A 21,554-nucleotide genomic window follows, 5' to 3' on the forward strand; every position below is an offset into this window, starting at 1 on the left:
TACCAAGTACTGAAACCAAAGCCTTTCTGACCAAATTACATGCTTTATAAAAATTGATAAATTATGTTTAGACTTGTTATCAGTAGCAAATCCTAAATTCTTAAATATATTTGAAAGTTCATATAAAGCCTTAATTAAAAGATCTTTCTTCTTAATGTTTCTGCTTTACAGTGTATTGCTTAACCAACCACTTAACCAGTCTAGCAAACCAACCACTAAATTATAACTTCTATGTCATCAGGAGATACTGTGAAAGTTAGCGATCTTAAAAAATAATCGGCAGAATGCCAGGTGAACCGAACATTTAGGTTTGAAAGGAAAGAATACACTAATCCCGTGTGTTTATCTTGAACTGTTTTTCCATTTTAAAAGTAATATAACCATATTATAGAAAAAAGAGAAATAATATTTCCTCTTCCCAGGCTGCTGAAAAAGAGGAAACAGCAGCTGTTGTCATTTTGATATGTTTCCTCACAGGCTTTTTTCCTTTGTGCTTTCAAAAAACAATAATACGTATATGTCATCAGACTTTCACCTTTTTTTTTTTATTCTGCCTTTTTTCCCATAGCATATTACAAACTCTTTTTGGCATAATTGTTTTTGCACCATCTTAACAGTTGAGTAACACATAGGATTCTTAATCTAAAATCTAGGGTATGCAAGAGACTTATACGTAATTTCTTCTAAATTTTGTAGACTCTGCTCTGACAGGTTAGGGAGAGGGACATTGTTTGTCACCTGTAGCTTTCTCCTCCCATGTCCTGGCAGAGATCCTGTGGTGTGTGCGTGGAGTCTTGCGTAGCACTGTGGAGGTCCCCCACTTAGGAGTCCTTATGCCCTCACCACTAATATGCCTGTCATCCAAGCCACCGTGCTCCTTCAACAACTGACAGATCTACATCTGCACTGGGCATGGGAATCCTGTCAGGTCTTCACCCTCTGGATCTTGGAGCTCTGCCTGAATAGACCCATAAAACTACCATTTCTCCTAGCAGGCCACCTACTCCCAGAGGCCTGCCCTGGCTTGCATAGGTCTCTCCTATGCAGCCGTCACCTCACAGCTCTCAAAGGCGTGCTCCTCTCTTCCATTCCCACCCACGGGAACACTTGGTCCAATCCCACTGAGGAGTGCAGGCTTCCAGAAGACATAAGGGAGTCCCACTGTCTGCCAGCAACATGTGCCTCTGGCTCTGAGGCAACGGAGGGACATACGATGCCCTTGTATGTTAGTTACCCAGTCATAGTTGCAGAGTATAGTATCTGGGCTGTACTATACTTTGCTAACCATTCCCCTGTCTCAGACAATTGTTGTCCATTATGTTTTTTTGTTTGTTTTGTTTTGTTTTTGCGGCACGCAGGCCTCTCACTGCTGTGGCCTCTCCCATTGCGGAGCACGGGCTCCGGACGCGCAGGCTCAGCGGCCATGGCTCACGGGCCCAGCCGCTCTGCGGCATGTGGGATCCTCCCGGACCGGGGCACGAACCCGTGTCCCCTGCCATCGGCAGGCGGGCCCTCAACCACTGTGCCACCAGGGAAGCCCTGTCCATTATGTCTTCAGTGTTATAAATAACACTGCAGTGAACATTTTTGTGCATACACTTTCTTCTCTATTTATGATTTCCTTAGGGTAAATCCTCAGAAGGAGCATTTCTGGTTATGAAAATTTTTTTATGACTTTTTAGATACTGTAGAGCCAAGATGCTTTCCAACGCTGAGTTTGAAAACTGAGTAGAACATTCTGGGGGTTACAGCTATGTAGTGAGTAAAGCGGCCTTTCAAAGTCATTCTTCTTTTCAAGTTTTTCTAAAATGATGAGTATTCAAGCAATTCTAACTCTTTTAATAAATTTTTTCAACTTAAGGTAACTTGCTGAGCGTGCTGAGGTACCTGAGAGAAGCTGGGTACTCGGTGGATGAGTCAATGGCTGCTGTGGTGTTGAGGCTGAGTAGTGGCTCCCCTGTGGGCGATCACTCCTGTGGTCCTGCCTGTTTCAGACGTGGCCCCATCTGTGCTCAGCTCCACACATGCTTCTCTAGTCTAGTCACTCAGAGCTTTTATTTAGCTAAACATCAGTTTATTAGTTAGTTACTTTAGTTATTTCGTGATCAAGTACTTTGTACATTAACATGTTTCACATTAACATGTTTCAAGTACTTTGTACATTAATGTGTTTCAAAACGGCACAGTTGTTAGCACCGGCTTGCTTTCGTCCAGCTGTCCTGGCAACGAATCAGATGGACCTTAGTGTCTTACCAGTTGTTATGGGTCAGGTTGTGTCCTGCCAAAACCCACATGTTGAAGCCTTAACCCCTCCGTGCCTCAGAATGTGACTTTACATGGAAATAGTCACCACAGATGTAATTTGTTAAGATGGAGCAGGGTGGGCCCCTAATCCAGTATGACTGGTGTCCTTATAAAATGGGGAAATTAGGACACGGACACTCAAAGGAGAACATGTGAGGATGGAGGCGGAAATTGAAGTGAGGCAGCAGAAGCCGAGAACGCCAAAGATTACGAGTAAACCACCAGCAGCTAGGGCAGAGGCTGGGACCCATTCCCTTCCACGGCCCTGGGAAGGAGCCAACCCTGAGAAAACCTTGGTCTTGGACTTATATCCTCCAGAACTGTGAGACAGTAAAATTCTGTTGTTTAAGCCAGCCCAGTTCATGGTATTTGTTATGGCAGCCCTAGCAAACTAATACACCAGTTCAAGACTGTTTTACAATTATCTATTTGATAACCAAGGGCGCTTCTTCCCCCTTTTAGGTTGGTTGCCCCTTTTCTTTGTCATCTAAAACAAATTATGGTCACATCAGTGCCAAAGCTTCTAAAGTTTCTATTTTGTGCTATTCTCCCTTTATGTCCATTCTGTTACTATCCTTGAAGGATGCTTTAAGCACATTTTTTATGTGCTTTGTGCTTTTTCTAAATCAAAAGACCTCTCTCATTGTAGCCATAAATGTTCCTAATATTCTTCATCATTTTCCTGAAGGCTTGTATGGCATCATTGTGCTCAGGCCAATTACGGCATTTCATGACTTCCAGGTTTTGCAAATACAGCTTTCTATTCTGTGTATTCTTTCTTGTTTCCACTTCACAATTTCTGTTTTCTAATTATCAAGACATAGTCTCAGCTGAAAATATATTTTAAATTATTTTGATTTTTAAAGTGTACAATAAAAAATAGAAGCCAAACACTGGTTTTTAGTCAGTTTTTCAAAGCTAGTTTCAAAGAAAGTTAGCTGTGTGGGCATCTTAGGACCAGTTTTGAAATCGCTACTTCCAGCTTTTTGATTCCTTTGGACTAGGAGTGCTCCAGTGGGCAGGGTCCCGGGCACAGTCTGTTCCTGTAGCAAAAATATACCTGTTTCACTTTGAAACAACTTTTACACTAATACTGCCTTGCTTGTCCTGATTTTATATCACCTGGGGTTAGGTTTAGGTACACACACAAAAACAGTGGTTTAAATAAGGTTTCTTTCAGGACTTCCCTGGCGGTCCAGTGGTTAAGACTTCACCTTCCAGTAATGCAGGGGGTGATGGTTCTCTCCCTGGTCGAGGAGCTAAGATCCTACGTGCCTCGTGGCAAAAAAAAAACAAAACATAAAACAGAAGCAATACTGTAACAAATTCAATAAAGACTTTAAAAATGGTACACATCAAAAAAATCTTTGAAAAAAAAATAAGGTTCTTTCATGTAAAAGAATCTAGGATGTGGCCGTCGGGAGTGATCACGGTGGTGCTACTTACTCATCAGAGACTCATGGTCCTCCCAACTCTCCATTCTGTCTCTAGGGAGATTTTTTTTTTTTTTGCGGTACGTGGGCCTCTCACTGTTGTGGCCTCTCCCGTTGCGGAGCACAGGCTCCGGACGCGCAGGCTCAGTGGCCATGGCTAACGGGCCCAGCCACTCCGCAGCACGTGGGATCTTCCCGGACCGGGGCACGAACCCATGTCCCCTGCATCGGCAGGCGGACTCTCAACCACTGCGCCACCAGGGAAGCCCTCTAGGGAGATTTTTAAAGAGACGTTCTAGAAGTTTCATGAATAGTTCGGCTTGTATCTCATTGGCTACGGCTTAGTCACATGGTCACAATCCAGCTGCAGAGGAGACTAGAAAGTCTAGTCTTTTGGGTAGGCAACAGTGCGCCCGGCCTAAAATCAGAGTTATTTTACTAAGACAGGAGACCAGATATCAGATATCCACTGATGATACAAAATGCCAACTTTTGTGGTTGTCTATAGCATATAATGTTTTTTTTTAACCCTGAGGTTTATTTTTTATGAAAAAAGACACAGGGCTTCCCTGGTGGCACAGTGGTTGAGAGTCCACCTGCTGATGCAGGGGACACAAGTTTGTGCCCTGGTCCGGGAAGATCCCACATGCCACGGAGCGGCTGGGCCCGTGAGCCATGGCCGCTGAGCCTGCGCATCCGGAGCCTGTGCTCCGCAACGGGAGAGGCCACAACACTGAGAGGCCCGCGTACTGCAAAAAAAAAAAAAAAAAAAAAAGACACAAAATTAAGTAATACAGAAAAGTAAATTTCTGTCGATTTCAGTTGTACACTTATGTACAGAAAACAAGACAAAAACAAAATGCCAAGAAGAAAACCCTAAAAAAAAAAACCCACATGCAAAAAAACCTTAATTTGGAAAAGAATTAAAACTTTCTCTAAAATAGAATAAAATTGATGTCCCATGAAGACACACCATCGTGTGCCATGATTATCTCTATAATGTTTCATTTTGGGATACCGGCAGCCCCATGTGAGAAGCAAGGCTATAAGGTCCAATGGCAACATTACCCTCATCTTGCTGTAGACATGTGACGTTTTGACTCAGGTAGAATGCCACAGACATTAGCATACTGAGGACAGCCTGCTAACCATTTTAATACAGGACATTTTGACAAAAATCAACAAAGCAAACAAACCTCTCAGCGATAACTACAGCTAACAAATATTTGTGTATAGTCTTCCAAACTTGATAAATGGGAAGGTGTGTATATTCATATAGCTAAAGAAAAAAGAACGGAATCCAGTGGAATTCTGCTTCAAAGGTTATAATGGTTTAAATAGTAAAGCATTTTTTAAATGGCCTCCTAAAAGATTGAATTGATTTACTTTACCAGTGGCAGTAAGTGTTATACATATTGGAATCCTGGGCAAAAAAAAAAAAAAAAAAAGATTATTTTTATTTGCAGTTTTTTCTTGCCATGATTACCTACTTGCATAGATTTATAGAATATCTTTCCCCTCCCCCTCCCTCTCTCTATCCCTCCCTTCCTTCCTTCTTTCTTTCTTTCCTTCCTTCTTCCCTTCCTCTTGAGTTTTGTTGAGATCTAATCTCCATATCATACAATTTACCTTTTTAAAGTGTACACTTCAGTGTTTTTTAGTATGTTCATAGACATGTGTAATCATCACCATGACATTTATTTCTTTTTATAGTTTTTAACCTTTTGGATTTCTTGTTCAACCTGATTTGAAAGAGCTTGTAATTTAATTATCACAATATGTTGCATTTATACTATTCTCAAGATTGTAAATTGTCAATATTTTTTAAGTGTTTTTTTCTTCCTGAAGTATTAATAGCTGTCAACCTTTATGATTCCTGGTTTTAGTAACAGATTTGGAAAGTTCTTTCTAACCCAAAGTTCATAGAACAATTCTCCTAAATTTTCTCTGATACTCTTATAAATCATCAAGCTTTCAGGTTTTTTTTTTTTTTTTTTTAAAAACAACTAATGTGTGAAAGCAGGTATTTTTACCCCAGCTCTCTAACCTCATGAAATGGAGCTATGAGGAAGAATGGCTGAGCCCCAAGGAGAGAGTTGACAGTTGAGCTTATTACTTAGTAATAAAAGATAGTATTTTATATGTGACAAGGTCAGATGTCCTCTGTGAAATGTCGTGTTTCATATTCTCACACCCTTTGTTCACCTGGATATGGAAGATCAACATATATAGATATTTTTATATCTAAAATATAGGTGCAATTATATCTAAAATATAGATGTTACTATATCTAATATAGAGATGTTACTGTATCTAATATAGAGATATTATTATATCTCTTTGCAGCTCACTACTCCTATCCTATCCTACTACTCACTATTAAGAACCTACTTTCTTTTGTTTCTGACATCAAAGTGTATCTCTGTATATTTATGATAAAAGCAATTTTTCATTGGATTCGTAGAATTTTTGCTTAACTTAGGTTTAAACTATTGCTTAGAAACCTTGTAGAAATGTCGTTTATGTAACATTCATCCTGAACATACCTTTGAGAGTGAAATGTTTTCTAATTGTCATGTATTTAGTTTTTGAATGAGGAGAGTTACCTTGGACCCTTTTTTTTTTTAATTGGGGTATAGCTGCTTTACAGTGTTGTGCTAGTTTCTACTGTACAGTGAAGTGAATCAGCTACATGCATACATATATCCCCTCGTTTTTGGATTTCCTTCCCATTTAAGCCACCACAGAGCATTGAGTAGAGTTCCTGTGCTAACTTTGGACCTTAAATGTCATGTTTCCACTTGAAAGATGCTGTCACCTCTATGCTGCCCCCTTATGTTGATGTGTGTAGTTGGCTGAAGAGATTTTAAACCCTATTCAACTGATTCTTTCCATGTTTGGGACAATCTTTTTTGACAGTCATTTGTTGTTGTTTTTAACCCATCTTTTTTCTTGTAAGAAAAAAATTCCATAGACTTCTAGGTATAACTTTTTCTGTAGCAGAATGACCTATTTTTTTTTCCTTTGCACCTTTTGACAAACCTTATGAATGCCAAAGGTTAGATCTACTTCTGTTGACCAGTTTTGGAGAATATATGTATCTCATTTATATACTATGAGTGAACTTTTGAAAATAAAGTCAAAAAGGAGAATAGGAGTGTCTGGGTATTTATCACTATCATGAGGGTGCACGTATACCTAAAGGTTGGAGTTTAAAAAGGAAAAAAAGTGTGTGGCTTATTCTTCAAGCTTTAATTGCCAGAATCAGAGGAAGAAAAATACTATTAACAAGGCACAAAAAGATTATATGCAATGAAGAGTTATTGGGTGTCTAAGTTGGGTCACCTCTGCTTGTGACACGGGAGTTATTTTCTGGGATGCCATGAGATCAGAGGCGAGGGATAGCCCAGTGGAATCTCTGTGAAACACTGGGTTATAAGTCAGTGAAGCTTGTTATTTTATCAGGATTTAGATGGGCCAGTTGTGAATATAAGGCTGTATTTCATAATGTTTCTGAGCTGAAGACCTCATAAATTTCGAAACCACAACTTGTCTAGTTTATAAATGCCTATTGAGAATGAATCTGACCTTAATGCATATTGTGGGCCTTTCACTAGGATTAATGAGCTAATATTTGCTGAGTTTTATGAAGACGAAAGGCACATGTAGGTGCTCAGAGACATACTAATTTTTTCCACTTCCATTAACACCAAAATGTTTTCTAGCTACTGAGAGGTTAACCTTTGAAAGTCACAGTTGAATTTTCAACTCAATCACCCAATTTTTAAACTTGCCCTCAAATCAGTATTGTAGAAATATTTACATTGTTGGAACCACAGTCTCCTTGGATAGTCAAAAATAGGTAAGAGGTGATCAATGACCAGGTATGTAAAGGTAGTCGTAGGTGATCACAGAGTGAAAAGCCATTCAACACCAATCTGTGACTTAGGTTTCAAGTTTTACTAACAGTTAAATAAAACTTTTGCTGGTTAACAGATGCAAATTCATAGAAGAATCACTCAGTAGTTTTATTTGAATGAATTGTTGAATTTAGAATTTGTCAGAATTCAACCCCAGTCTCCACCACCTTGGGCAAGTTCCTTAAGCTTTCTCAACCTCTGTTTCCTTACCTGTAAAATGTAGAAGGTCCTAGAAACTTTTGTAGTTTCTCCCAGAGTTGCTTGAGGCAGTTGTATATGTAAATCTACTAGTGTGCCACCTGGTACAAGGAGGGTGTTCAGCAAATGGAAGTTGTCTTTCTACCTTCTTCTTTTTTACTTAAAAGGATTGCCATCTAACAGAGAAATCTCTTGTTATATAAAATTGGTATTGTGGAAGAAAAGGACTTGAAGTTTTAGAAGAAAGAACCAAAAAGTGTAGAATCTGTAAGCAGTGTCAATGAAAGACCTCCTCCTTGTTCTTTTAATAACTTGGAAAATGAAGATGTCCCATTTTAGATGATTCTTATAAACTTAGGAGTTGGGGCTTAAGTGCATTGAAAAATAGCTGATATAGAACATACACACGTGTATGTATATACATCTGTATGCACATGTGTTTGTATACATATATATTGATATATTCATTTTCTGTAGTACAGTGCTAAGACTGAATCATATTACATCAGTGGGGAGGCAGAACAGAAAAGAAAGAAGTGTGAAAACAGAGAAAGGGGTAAATATATGACATGTAAGAGTTCTTGCAATGGAAGGGTTCTGTAGACCTGTGCCTGTGGATGTTGAGGGGACATGGGGCTGGTGCCCCTCCACTCACCAAAGGTTCTATACACCCTGGAGTGTCATTCCTCAGCCCAGTGACCCAATTTGTGTGACTGGTCACCAGGCCCCTGAAGGTGTTCACAATTTAGACCTTTATCCCATCATCCTGTTGTATATAGTGTCTCACGAATTTAGAGGTTTACAATTTCTACAGGTGTAGAGGATGACAGGGAAGAACAGAAAAACAGGTCGTATCATCAAGAAATCTGACAGAGGGCTTCCCTGGTGGCGCAGTGGTTGAGAGTCCGCCTGCCGATGCAGGGGACACGGGTTCGTGCCCCGGTCCGGGAAGATCCCACATGCCGCGGAGCGGCTGGGCCCGTGAGCCATGGCCGCTGAGCCTGCTCATCCGGAGCCTGTGCTCCGCAACAGGAGAGGCCACAACAGTGAGAGGCCCGCGTACCATTAAAAAAAAAAAAAAAAGAAATCTTGCAGAAGCTCGGTCGGAGACTGGTTGAGATTGTGCGCTACAGTTAGATTCTGAAATAACTGAGAATTCATGTGGAATCAGAAAACCCAGGGTTAGAATTTGCACTCCACCATTTATGAATCATGAGGCCTTGGATAAATACTTGGAGCCAGCCCAGGGCCTGGCTCTTTGGTGATAGTGAACCTGTTGTTAGTTTCTTCCCTTTGTTAATTAAGAATTGAATATAGTTCTGTGTTAACAACACTCTTTTTACTGTTCAGACTAAAGGATACAAATTTAAGAATCCGGATTGACCGGGTGGAGAACTCCTGAAAATTGAGAACAAAAAGCTTGTTTGCTTTTGCTGGGGAGAAGGCTTATTTCTTTTATTCACTCTCTTTTTGGGGGGAGGGGGGATCTACTTGTGTTCCCTTTACGTTGTTCAAAATTGGCCATTGTTTCTGTTTCTGTGGCAGAAGATGACCGAGGAAGATGCTACGACCTACTTTCAAGGCATGGCGTTGGCTTCGTATCTTTTCTCCCTTTGGGTATATGTGTCCACCTTGCAAGAAGGAGAATCTGCATAGGGTTCAGGTGGGGAGGTGTGTTTTGTGCCCCAGGGATGCTTCTGTTTCCCTTAGCCACACCTTCCTCCCCACACTGATGCCTCTTCCTTTAATTTCGCCTCCCCTCTTTTACAGTGGGCGCAGCAACCTTCCATCTGCCACTTGCCGCTGCCCTGTGCAGGCTTATGTTGTTAAAGGCAAAAAAGGGAAGTGGGACAATTTGTTCCTGCTGCAGCCGCGGCCACTTCTTCCCTCATCCCTCCAGTCCTTTCCGCAGCAAATGCAGCCCTGGCTGCAAGTGGCAGAGCCCTGGCAGGAAGCCAGCGTTGAAGTAAATACCCGTAGTCGATGGGCCCCACTGTTGCCTCTGAAAAAAGGATAAGCTGGGGCATGGGATTGAGGCAAGAAAGCACAACCGCAGAGACCGAAATCTCCGCACAGGAAGGAAGAGGCTGTAGGGGCTCGGGATGTGAAAGTACTTTGCCGGTAATGGGTGGGCTCCCACGTGTCTGTCTGGCTAAGCTGTGTAGCTGCCAGCAGGTAAGAGTGTATATGTGAGGAAACGGAGAGAACAAGGCGAAGTCCAGCAAGTTAAGTCTGGATGAGACCATACAATTTCATCCCATTACCAAATCCCAGTTACCAAGAGATAATACTGAGATGCCCAACACTAGCAAAAACAACTGGTTTTATTTGACTTCTGTAACAGAGCACACCCACCTTGTCCCATTGACCAAGCATAGCCACTCTCGCCCCATAACTCTTTCTCCTCACTTTGGTAAAATCATCAGGAGGATGTCACAGGAAGGGACCTTGGGAGCTCCAGTGCGCTGACTGATGCATCAGCTGATCGCTGACTAGGAGGAAGAGTAGGCGTTCCGGAAACCATCGTTATAGTGTGTGTAGAGGTGCCCCAAATGGTAGACATGTTTTTGCCACAGCAGTATCCCCAGGATCCCCTAAGGGACCCCTGGGGTGAGCTTGAAGAATACATAGGAATGGCCATGATTAGAGTGTTTTTTTCTTTTTTTAGATTGGGGCTCTACATGGTTGACCTTGAATTTGAAGATTCACATACTCTCAACTAAGTTAGCTCCGTATCCTTAATTTTTCACATGGACTTTTTCTCCCATCCCCTTTTGAACTTCCAGAAGTTGAGATGTTTCTTAAAATCAGCAAAAACATGTTGTATAGGTTTCTTTCCAGATAAATGAATGTTGCATCTTACCATTCATCATGACTTAGAATTGAAGGAATTTGGTATTTTTATTTGTGTTCCTTTTGAGCGACTCTGATTGTTGAAGATCACTGCCCTAACCCCACTGGCATCTTTTGCCAGTTTAAATTTAATTTCTTCCCATTATGTAGCCTCTCCTTATGTAGGCCTGAAAGTCTAGAACTGGGATTATCAGACAAAAATAATTCTTACTCAACTATAGACTTATCTCACATGGTGTATCTGTAAAGAAGTATTTAAAATAGGATTTTAGACCCATTTAAGTTATGTTTTATAAATATAATGTATTCTTGGTAGTATTACTGAGCTTTTATATCTTCTGATCATTTTTGCCTTTGTATTGATTTACAAAGCAGATATTCTTTTTCTTTTTAATTGATTTATTTATTTGTTTATTTATTTTTGGCTGTGTTGGGTCTTTGTTGCTGCGTGCAGGCTTTCTCTAGTTGCAGCGAGCGGGGGCTACTCTTTGTTGCAGTGCATGGGCTTCTCATTGCGGTGGCTTCTCTTGTTGCGGAGCACGGGCGCGGGCTTCAGTAGTTGTGGCTCACGGGCTCTAGGGCTCAGGCTCAGTAGTTGTGGCACACAGGCTTAGTTGCTCCGTGGTGTGTAGGCTCTTCCCGGACCAGGGCTTGAACCCACGTCCCCTGCGTTGGCAGGCGGATTCTTAACCACTGCACCACCAGGGAAGTCCCTGAAGCAGATATTCTTTTAGAATAAATTTTTAAATATTTACATTTAGTTGTAAGCATTAGACAGTGGGATTTCTTAGCAGTGTGGCACAAGCTCCCTTCATGAAAGGTAAACATTGTTAGTGGTGGTGAAGCTTCACTGTCGCAGAAGTTGTTTATCAGTCCTTGTTCTAAATGTATTGTTTAAACCTGTGTGTTACAGAAACAGTTGGTGTCAAAATCCTTCAAGCCCTAAAGAAAAAAACCTGAGAAGCTCAAGTCTGTCAGAGATTGACAGCTTGCATGTTAAGACAGTAAAAATAATGGATAATAATAAAACCTTTGCCTGGACCAATTTTAGCTATGTGTAAACTTCTCTTTAGTTCTTTTCCCTAAAGAACTTTTTCATTTCGGAATCCTAACACCGGCAAGCTTGAGCTTTACATAAGACTTATAAAGATGCTTTGAAAAATACATATTTTAGAAATGAAACATCTACAGTTCTTATCACAGTCTGGGTCCAGTGATCTTGCTGGTTGGAGTTTACATCTAACCTTAACTGTAAATTAGAGAGTAGTGTATTTTGGGGGATCAAACTTAATTCATCCATAAACTTGTTAATAGTGTTATGTTTCATGGAACAAAAGAAAGTAAAGCCAAAACTTACAGAATCTGGACAAATGCAGCTAATGTAGCACACACACATGTCATTATATCTCCTACTTAACAGACAAAACAAGATCATAGATATCTTATATTTTAAGTATCTACTTTTTTTTTTTTTTTTTTTTTTTTTTTTTTTGCGGTACGCGGGCCTCTCACTGTTGTGGCCTCTCCCGTTGCGGAGCACAGGCTCCGGACGCGCAGGCTCATGGCTCACGGGCCCAGCCGCTCTGCGACATGTGGGATCTTGCCGGACCGGGGCACGAACCCGTGTCCCCTGCATCGGCAGGCGGACTCTCAACCACTGCGCCACCAGGGAAGCCCAAGGATCTACTTTTGAATATATTCAAGGAGATCAGTTGCTTGCTCTGATTATTACACGGGTAGGGGAAGTATTTAGTTTTGTTGACAGTCATTGGGGAAACAATTTGCTACTGCGTTGCTTACTTAATGGCAGCAGGGAAATTCTGGTTTCTCTCTCCCTGGTGAATAAATTATCGGTTGTTTAGATCTGATTTGATCTTACCCCTTTTATGCTGTAGCACACTTGGTGGATGACAAGCACCTGTGTGAAACAGCCCCCTGTACTACCGTGAGAGAGAATACCCATATTTCACGCAGAGTTACTGCACTTTACATGTCACAACTTCCTGCTAGCCATAAGTCCAGTCATGTCTTTCTCAGGGATCTATAGCACACTTACGTGTTGTAACATCTCTGCTATTATAGAGAAGGCAAACAATAGGGACAATGTAGTAGAGAGAGAAAAGAGAGACGTTAAGACACACATGCACACAGAGGCTGCTTTGCAACTTCACTCTGCTTATTTTTCTACCGCCTCCTGTAATTTTGATGACTCACAGTATGTAGTAATATAGGAAGGACATCATTCACAGATAAGGATACCAAGATGCAAGATGTCTTGCTCAGGGTTACAAAGCTGTTTGGTAGCAGAGCTGAGAGATTTGGGTGTGAAGAAATGTATTCATTATGGTACCCCCTCTCCAGGGATGCACACCCCTCCCCCCATTCTCCTTGCTTTGTCACAGCAGCAGACCTTGTAATGTTTGTTTTAGAGAATCATTTTGGTAAATGTATGCTTATACAAATGATCCAGTAATCTGTAATCATTGTCTTTGATCACTAAGTCATTGTAATCATTGATCCTGAAGTGTGATACTGGTTTTCTCTCTCATACCCATGTTAACTTCTGAAATACTCTTTGGCTTTTGTCACAGATATTTTGCTGTGTCTTTATTTCTATAATTTACCAGCCTGTAACAGTTTTTAAAAAGAGAGACTTCTCTAGTACTTAAGGCACATAGCTATCAGTTAAAGATAGCTAATCCTTCTTAGAGTTATGCTGTCTTCTCTGGTTAATAATGGAGCATATAGGAGGATAAAGGGATTGTTACATAGATGCTGGTCTCACCAGCTGGTTGTCGTTCTCCCTGAGATTTATGTTTGTTTTTGTTAGAACTATGTAGAGGTTGGAAATGAGTAATTTGTGAATTGGAAACAAATGCAGACATTTTAAAATTATATCACATTTAGAAAAACCTTGGGATTGAAGACTTTTTAAAAATATGAGATAGACGTAGTTTCAGGGTTTTTTTTTACTTTGACTGTAGATCCATCAGTTCCCATTTATTACCATAACACTTCTCCTTCATTTGTTCATATATTTAAAATAATGCTGAAATGATTTGTGATGTATATTTCAAGGCAAATTAAAACTAAATACCTTCCTCTTTGAGATCATTTTTTTTTTTTTGGCTTGTTTCTATGTTTATCATCTTTAAATCCCCATGCTCCCTCTCTTCAACTTTATTATAACCACACCAGTTATATTTTCTTTCATGTAGCTTGTAAACTTTTTATGAGTTACTCAAAATAGGTACAAAGCAACCTGGTTTAGTTATATTTGGTTGGGCTGCTGCAGTTATGAAGAAAGCTAATAAGATGATACTGTTTCAATTTTTATAACTGGAAAATTTTGAAGGACTCTTTTTTCCATTCAGATAACTATCTTCTATGAAAATCTTTCTAATATATGTATTGAATTTCGAATGTCTTAGGTCAGTAAATTCCTAAGTATTCATAAGAGTATGATTTTCCTTTTAAAAATACTAGTAGAGAACATTTGATTTTTAAGTGGGGTGTTGGGCCCCAAAATGCACATTTTCCTAAAGTAACATGAAGTATAAATATAATGTCAAATTGGAGTCACATCAGTAAATTAAAAAACCCATGTAATTCTAAGCATAATTTTGGCTAATTATAAAATTTTCCTTCTTAAATCGAAAAGAGAGAATTTCAGAAATACCTATTGATTTTTATTTCTCAAAAATTCTAATTAACACTTTATATGTTAACTTATGCCAATTTCTCCATTCTATCCTTTGTGTAAAAATGTGCAAGATAATATTTTTCTCTCATATTTCATAAGAATTGGCATTTGTGTTATTAAGTCAGCGCCTTACAGAAATTTGGTACAGCAAATTAAAGCTACATTTACATGTGTTGTAGTTCCCAGAAGGTAAATAATATCCCCATTTAAAGAGGAAATACACATAGCAGAAGTTCACTATAAATTTATAGATATAGTTTTTAAAAATTGTTGTAAATAACTCCCTCATTATATATATAAATAAAGATTAAGCAAACCAATATTATTCAGCCACACCAGAAACAACCACTATAAATATTTCACAGATTCCTTCCAGTCTTTTCACTGTGTGTGTGTGGTTTTTTTTTTTTTTTTTTTGCGGTACGCGGGCCTCTCACTGTTGTGGCCTCTCCCATTGTGGAGCATAGGCTCTGGACGCCCAGGACCAGCGGCCATGGCTCATGGGCCCAGCCGCTCCGCGGCATGTGGGATCTTCCCAGACCAGGGCACGAACCCGTGTCCCCTGCATCAGCAGGTGGACTCTCAACCACTTCGCCACCAAGGAAGCCCTGTGTGTGTGTGTTTTGTGTGCACTGAGTCACATATATTGAATATAATTGTGATCGTGTTTTATATTACAGTCACCTTCTTCTTTTTTCCGTTAGCACATCGTAAGCATTTTCAATAAGGAAAATATTTTTAATGCTTGAAAAAGCCTATTGTAGCCTGTATCCTGTATCATAATGTGCTTAAGTTTTCTCTTTTTGACCATTCAAGTTCACATTTGGTTTTTTCCTCATATAACTCGTGGAAAGTGCACATTTGTACTTAAATCTCTACCTGAATTCTGACACTTTAAGATGAATTCCTAAAAGGGGGCTTGTCAGATGAAGGAGCGAGGATTTCTGAAAGTATATGTCATAAAACTGTCTTTATAAATGTAGTACAACTTACATTACTATCAGCATTAATTTTCGTATGAAAGCAAAAGATCCCTATAAGAAGCTACCCCAAGAGAAAATACTCAGAAGGTGTTGTGGGATCTTGCAGCCTAAAACTTTTAGCATCGTTGTGAAGAAACATTACTTACTGGTTAGATAGTAAGGGGTTCAGAGTTTTCCAGAAGAGTTTATTTTTATCTTGCTCGAGTTGTATTTAGGTGTTGGATAGTCGGGAATACTACCACCCAAACGTGGTAGCTCAGAGGTGACACAGCAGGTCATTTTGCATGACAGGTGGGCTCAGGCACCATGTCAGCTCCGAACCACCCAGAACGGCCATGGTTTGCCACGGAGTGAATATGGCCGCGACTGGGCACAGCCAACCCTGGGAAGACCCTGTTGGGCTTTGTGAGTAACTGGCTGATCAAAGTGACTGAAGAGTGAGCCGTGATGTAGGAGGGAATCAAGTGCTGGCCCTAACTATTCTGGTCCCATGACATACTGCCAAAGCCATTTTGTAAAAATAAATTCTCATAGCAACTTTGATCCCGTCAAAACATTGGTTATTTAAAACTTATACTTGTCTAAGTTATAGATAATCAAGAGTTTTCCACATTAAAAGTACATAATTGTCATTTACTATTATAATATTTGGAGAATGCTGTTTTCAGTGTTAGAATTTTACATAATAGAGATTTTACATCATTTTCATTGTATAAAACACTCAAATTGTTTACTGTGTTCACTGAAGATTCTGTGTCATTATTGGACGTATGTTTCCTTAGTTATGAGAATATTGTAATTTATTTTGGTATCAGAAACAGGTATAGAATTTGTAATTGTTTTTACAAATGAGTGGTAATGGAAGACTTTGGATTTTAATTTTTCTTTTAGAATCTTCTGGATTATTAGGAAGTCAGAAACTTAGTTTTCACTTCAAAACCAATGTGAACATTATTTACTTCTAAAATGAACTATCCTTTCTAGGAAATTACAAAACTGTTTGCAAGTGATTATTGATAACATCAAGATCATGTTTAAAATATGTGGACAGGCAGGTAGTCTTATAGTATTTTATTAAAATACCGTATTGAATGAAGGCTTTTAGGTACTGAAGTGTCATTACTGTGTCCATTGTAAATATAGATGTAAAATATTATTTTATACCAATTAGGCCATTTATGGGAAAAAATATATATAACTATGTACATAGTAAACTCACAACACCTTTTCCGTGACTGATACTGAAGAAAGCTCTTAAATGTAAAGAGGTCTTACATTTGAAGCATGGTTATCTATCTGGAAGAATGATAATATTTTTCACAGAACTAAAAAATGGCCAAGTGTAATACCGTGCTAAAAACAGGGCACTTGCATCTGAAACTGTGTTGTTTGTTGATTTCTGGTGACGCATGGTAGCAAGGTGGGTGCTTCAGTCTCCCTCATGGCACACTTGCTCTTTCCTTTCCACCTCAAACTGTGTGATCAGATTACTTTTGAAGATCTTTTCCCCTCATGGTCCTTCAGTTGTTGCTTTTAACTGAATCCACTCTTAGTTGCTCTTAGGAGAGTTTGGTTCCTGAGCCAGGTTTGGAACTGCGATGCCATGCACCTGCTCTTATGACAAAATACACCTCTTTCAAATAGAAGTTGCCATATTTGCAGCTTCTGTAAATGAGACCCTTCCATCACCTCCTAGAAAAGATGTATCAGCCATTTCCATAAAACCTGCAAGTGTGTGCTAGCAAGAAAGGCTTGCCATAGGATTTCAGGATCTGAGCTTTTGCCATTGAGCTTAGCAAGAAAATTGCTTTGCCTGGGGGTATGTTTACCATTTTGCGAGACAGAATACACAGGAGAAGGGGAAGGCCAGGCTTTGGTAGGTAAGCTCAAAGCATATAAACTTTAAAAACTGGAATATGAAGAACAGCTGAAAACTCGGCATAGCATAATAGAAAGAGCAAAGAATTCAGGGCCAACACGGAGCCCCATTTTCGCACCTTACTAACTGTGTAGTCCTGGCTAAGCCATTTAAGTTCAGTTTTCTTTCATTTTGAAAACGGGGCCAATAACAATTTTCCCCAAGGTTTGTCCTCAGATGTAAAAGGATTTTAACTTTTAGCTAGATGTACAATAACAGCGTTTTGTTCTTTTTAATTTACAAAACGTAAATTGAAAGTTTTTTTAATCAATACAAAATCTAGTAGGGACCATACCCAAGTGTATTTTTTTTTTTTACATCTTTATTGGAGTATAATTGCTTTACAGTGGTGTGTTAGTTTCTGCTTTATAACAAAGTGAATCAGTTATACATGTACATATGTTCCCATATCTCTTCCCTCTTGTGTCTCCCTTATTATCGTTGTCCACCAGGTCAATTTTCTCACAAATATAACAAGTTGGATGGTTTAAAAATATTTTTGTATTTCAAAGCTTGCCCTGAGTGAAATGGACCTGTTGCAGATTTGAAGTTCTTCAGGACTAAATACGTTAAAAATGATCATGTTTGGGGGCTTCCCTGGTGGCACAGTGGTTAAGAGTCCGCCTGCTGATGCAGGGGACACGGGTTCGTGTCCCGGTCCGGGAAGATCCCACATGCCGCGGAGCGGCTGGGCCCGTGAGCTATGGCTGCTGAGCCCGCGCGTCCGGAGCCTGTGCTCCGCAACAGGAGAGGCCACAACAGTGAGAGGCCCATGTACCACCAAAAAAAAAAAAAAAAAGTGATCATGTTTTATACGGTTTGTTTTAATGGATCGTAATAAATCTGCTTACTACTCACAAGATAAACGTTATTGGACTGTAGCCCAAGGACTTTCTAAAGACTGAAATGTTTCCTTTCCCTGGTAAATAATCCATCATATTTTATCTTATTTTGGTATGGCTTATTTCTTGCAGTTGGTAATAAAAGAGAGTCCTGGGTCATTTAAATAAGTAATTAAAAGGACCATTTACTATTTTTTGCCTTTGAAAAGTGTTAGTTTTATTTGTTCTGAGTTAATGATGCATTTATTGTCTGTGCTTACAGCTTCCAGTAGCTCAAAGGTGAATCATTCCGACAGTAAAAAAAATTTTTTCTGAATTGTTACATATCTTTAAAAACATATGCTTTCGGGTTTCCCTGGTGGCGCAGTGGTTGAGAGTCCGCCTGCCGATGCAGGGGACACGGGTTCGTGCCTCGGTCCGGGAAGATCCCACATGCCGCGGAGCGGCTGGGCCCGTGAGCCGTGGTCGCTGGGCCTGCGCGTCCGGAGCCTGTGCTCCTCAATGGGAGAGGCCACAGCAGTGAGAGGCCCGCGTACCGCCAAAAAAAAAAAAAAAAAAAAAAAACTTTCTTTTTTCAGGAAAACAGGCTTTATAAATTTTCTGAAATGCAAGCTAAACAAAACTCTGAGGCAAGAATGTATTAATTTTAAAAGTCTGGAAAAATGCCAGCTGTAGCTAAGTTGAATCATTGTTTTATGAGACATTTATATGAATTAATGGGACATTATTTAATAGAGTACATATAAAACTGTATGCGACTTGTCAAATGAAAGTACATTATAGTTTTGTGATTTCTTTCTTCTTCTTTATACTTTTGCAAGTGACTTTCAGGGAAATTCTTTCTCTCATCCCTTCAGTATTTTAGTGCCTGCTGTGTTCCAGGCACTGTACTAGGTGTTTAACAGCTGGCTCTCTGGGGGTGAAGAAAGGCCTGATTTTTAGTGTTTGTTGATTTCTGTGGTGTAAATACTCCCACCATTGCTGATTTCAAGCAGCAAATGTGATGTTACTGAATGTCAGTTGGGAAAAGGTGCTAAAGTAGCCTGCAGTTATGCAATATTTCCACCTAAAGAACATAGAGGAAACGGTAGTAAAATAATTAGAAAATGATGAGTTTTGAGTATTTATTACGTTTTTAAATACAATTAATTAGTTGTAAGTTTATAGAAAGTAATTTTTAATAGTAGCTGTCATATATCAACCAACTGGCCAAATTCCTGAAGATTTAAGAATTAGCTTTCATGACCAACTGAAAGCTGTCTCAATACACTGAGAAGGAACAAGCAAAATGAAAAATTAAAGGTGATAAGTATTATCCAAAAAAATTAAAGGTGATAAGTATTATCAAAAATTAAAGCAAAAAAAAAATTGTAGGGTTTGCTGAGTGTGTGTGCACATGTGTGCAGATGTACTGCTTTAGAAAGTGTGATCAGTAGCAGCCTTACCTAGAAGTTGACATTTGAGCAACTTTCCAAAGGAGGTAAAGGAGACAGTTATGCAGCCTCAGGGGAAGAGTACTCCAGGCAGGTGCAAAAGCCCTGGGCAGGAGTGACTTGGCACATTCCAGAATCATCATGGAAGCCAACTTGGCTGGTACAGACTAAGTGAGGGGCCTTATCATGAAGGCTCTTGTTAGCCATTAGTAGGACTTGGGCTGTTATTCAGGCAAGGTAGGAAAATATTAGAAACTTCTGAACAAATGAATGACACTTGTTTCAGGTGTCACAGGATGACTCTAGCTGTTGCTGATTCTAGGGGACAAGGGCAAAGGTGTGGAAACCTGTTAGGACACTATTGCCGTAATTCATTGAATGATCACCTGGACACGGTGGTAGTGATGGAGATGGTTAGAAGTCCCCAAATTCTGGATCTATTTTGATGGTAGAGTCGATTGGTTTTGTTGACGTGGGGTGCAGGAGAGAAGATGGTGACTCCAAGGCTTGTGCTGCAGCCACCGGAAGAATGGAGTTACGATTGATTGAGGTGGGGAAGGCTGCTACAGCGTTAGAAGGAAGAAGTATTTTTTTTTATGGAGTTGTTAAGGTTGGGGTATCTGTTAGGTATTTAAGCAGGTATGCTGAGTGGGCAGTTGGATTTACGGATCAGGGGAGAGATTGGGTTTGGAGATAGAAATCTGAGAGTCCTGAGAATAGAGATGGATGAGGTTACCAAGAGGATGGAGAAGAGAAAAGGTCAAGAGCAACCCAACAGATTGGAAAGACGAGGAGCTGGTGAAGGAGCCCGAGCTATATATAGCCCCGGCGTCAGAAGGGAAATAAAGGGCATGGTGTTGGGAAAGCAAGTGAAGTGCGTGTTTCAGGATGGAGAGGGTGATCAAACATGTCTGATGCTGCAGGTTATATGTCAGATAAGGTGGGAACTGAGAATCGTCCAGTAGACTTGGAATGTGAGGGTCATTGGTGACCATGATGAGAGCAGTTCTGCTGTGACTGACTGTGTTCAGAGACTGGGTTCACAAGACTATGGGAGGAGAGAAATTAGAGACCGGGATCGTGGGGATTTTCTCCTTAGTTTTGCTGTGAAGGCCAACAGAGAAATTGGTGGAAGCTGGCTGCGGAAATGGAGTCAAAGTGTTTTTCTTTCTTTAAAAAAAAAAAAAAAAAAAAGATAGCATGCTGGTATGCTAATGGCAGTGAACCAAAGGGAGCAGACCGACGTGGAGCATCATTTCTGAGCAGGCATGAGAATGTGGCGAGCTGACACACCGGGGGACACTCTGCATTAGTTAGATGCATCCTTGGGGCATCCATAGAAACACAAGGGAATGCGGAGTCCATGGGTGCAGGCGGGCAGATGTGCCGGTGGACATCTACAAGAGGTCTCTTCCAATTTGCCTATGTCTTCTCAGTTCAAAGGGAAGGTATGAATAGCTATCTAGTTGCACATGAGGGTGAATAGACTAGGGAACTGCTCTCTGCCGCCCAGGTGATTGGTAGGCAGCACTAAAGGTTCACATGCATTTGTCAATCTTGAGATTAAAATGAGACCCATCTTCTGAGTGGAGTTTTATCTAGCCGTGGTCAGAGGCATGGATGCAGGTGTGGAGTTGGTGGGTGGAGACTTGGATTAAAGCAGGGTTAGAGTTTTGCTAGGCAAGTTTGATGAAACAAGTACGAGGTAGCAAGAGGAATTGAAGATTTATGCAAGAGGAGAGATTAAAATATTTGGGAATGAAATAATGTAATTCCAGCATAAATCTACACAAGTATTTTAGGAGGTAGCTCAAAACTTTTTTGTTATATTTGGCCAAAAAGTTTGTTCGGATTTCCCGTAAAACCGTTGCAGTTAAATAATCATATCGCATTTATTTATAGCTCTTAGAGGCAAGGACAGTATTTTTATAAGCCCTGTGATCTCTTTTATAATTTTCTCCTCCACC

At 40.1% G+C, this 21,554-nt stretch overlaps 1 protein-coding gene across 2 annotated transcripts in view; it reads left to right on the plus strand.

Annotated features, from left to right (window-relative positions):
* NR3C2 (nuclear receptor subfamily 3 group C member 2) overlaps positions 1-21,554 on the plus strand; it is a gene marked incomplete at both ends in the record, with an annotated part of 365,792 nt that overhangs the window by 107,499 nt on the left and 236,739 nt on the right. The window lies entirely within an intron of this gene.

The sequence above is a fragment of the Hyperoodon ampullatus genome (assembly GCF_949752795.1).
Source record: "Hyperoodon ampullatus genome assembly, chromosome: 1".
In the NCBI taxonomy this organism is placed as follows: Eukaryota; Metazoa; Chordata; class Mammalia; order Artiodactyla; family Ziphiidae; genus Hyperoodon; species Hyperoodon ampullatus.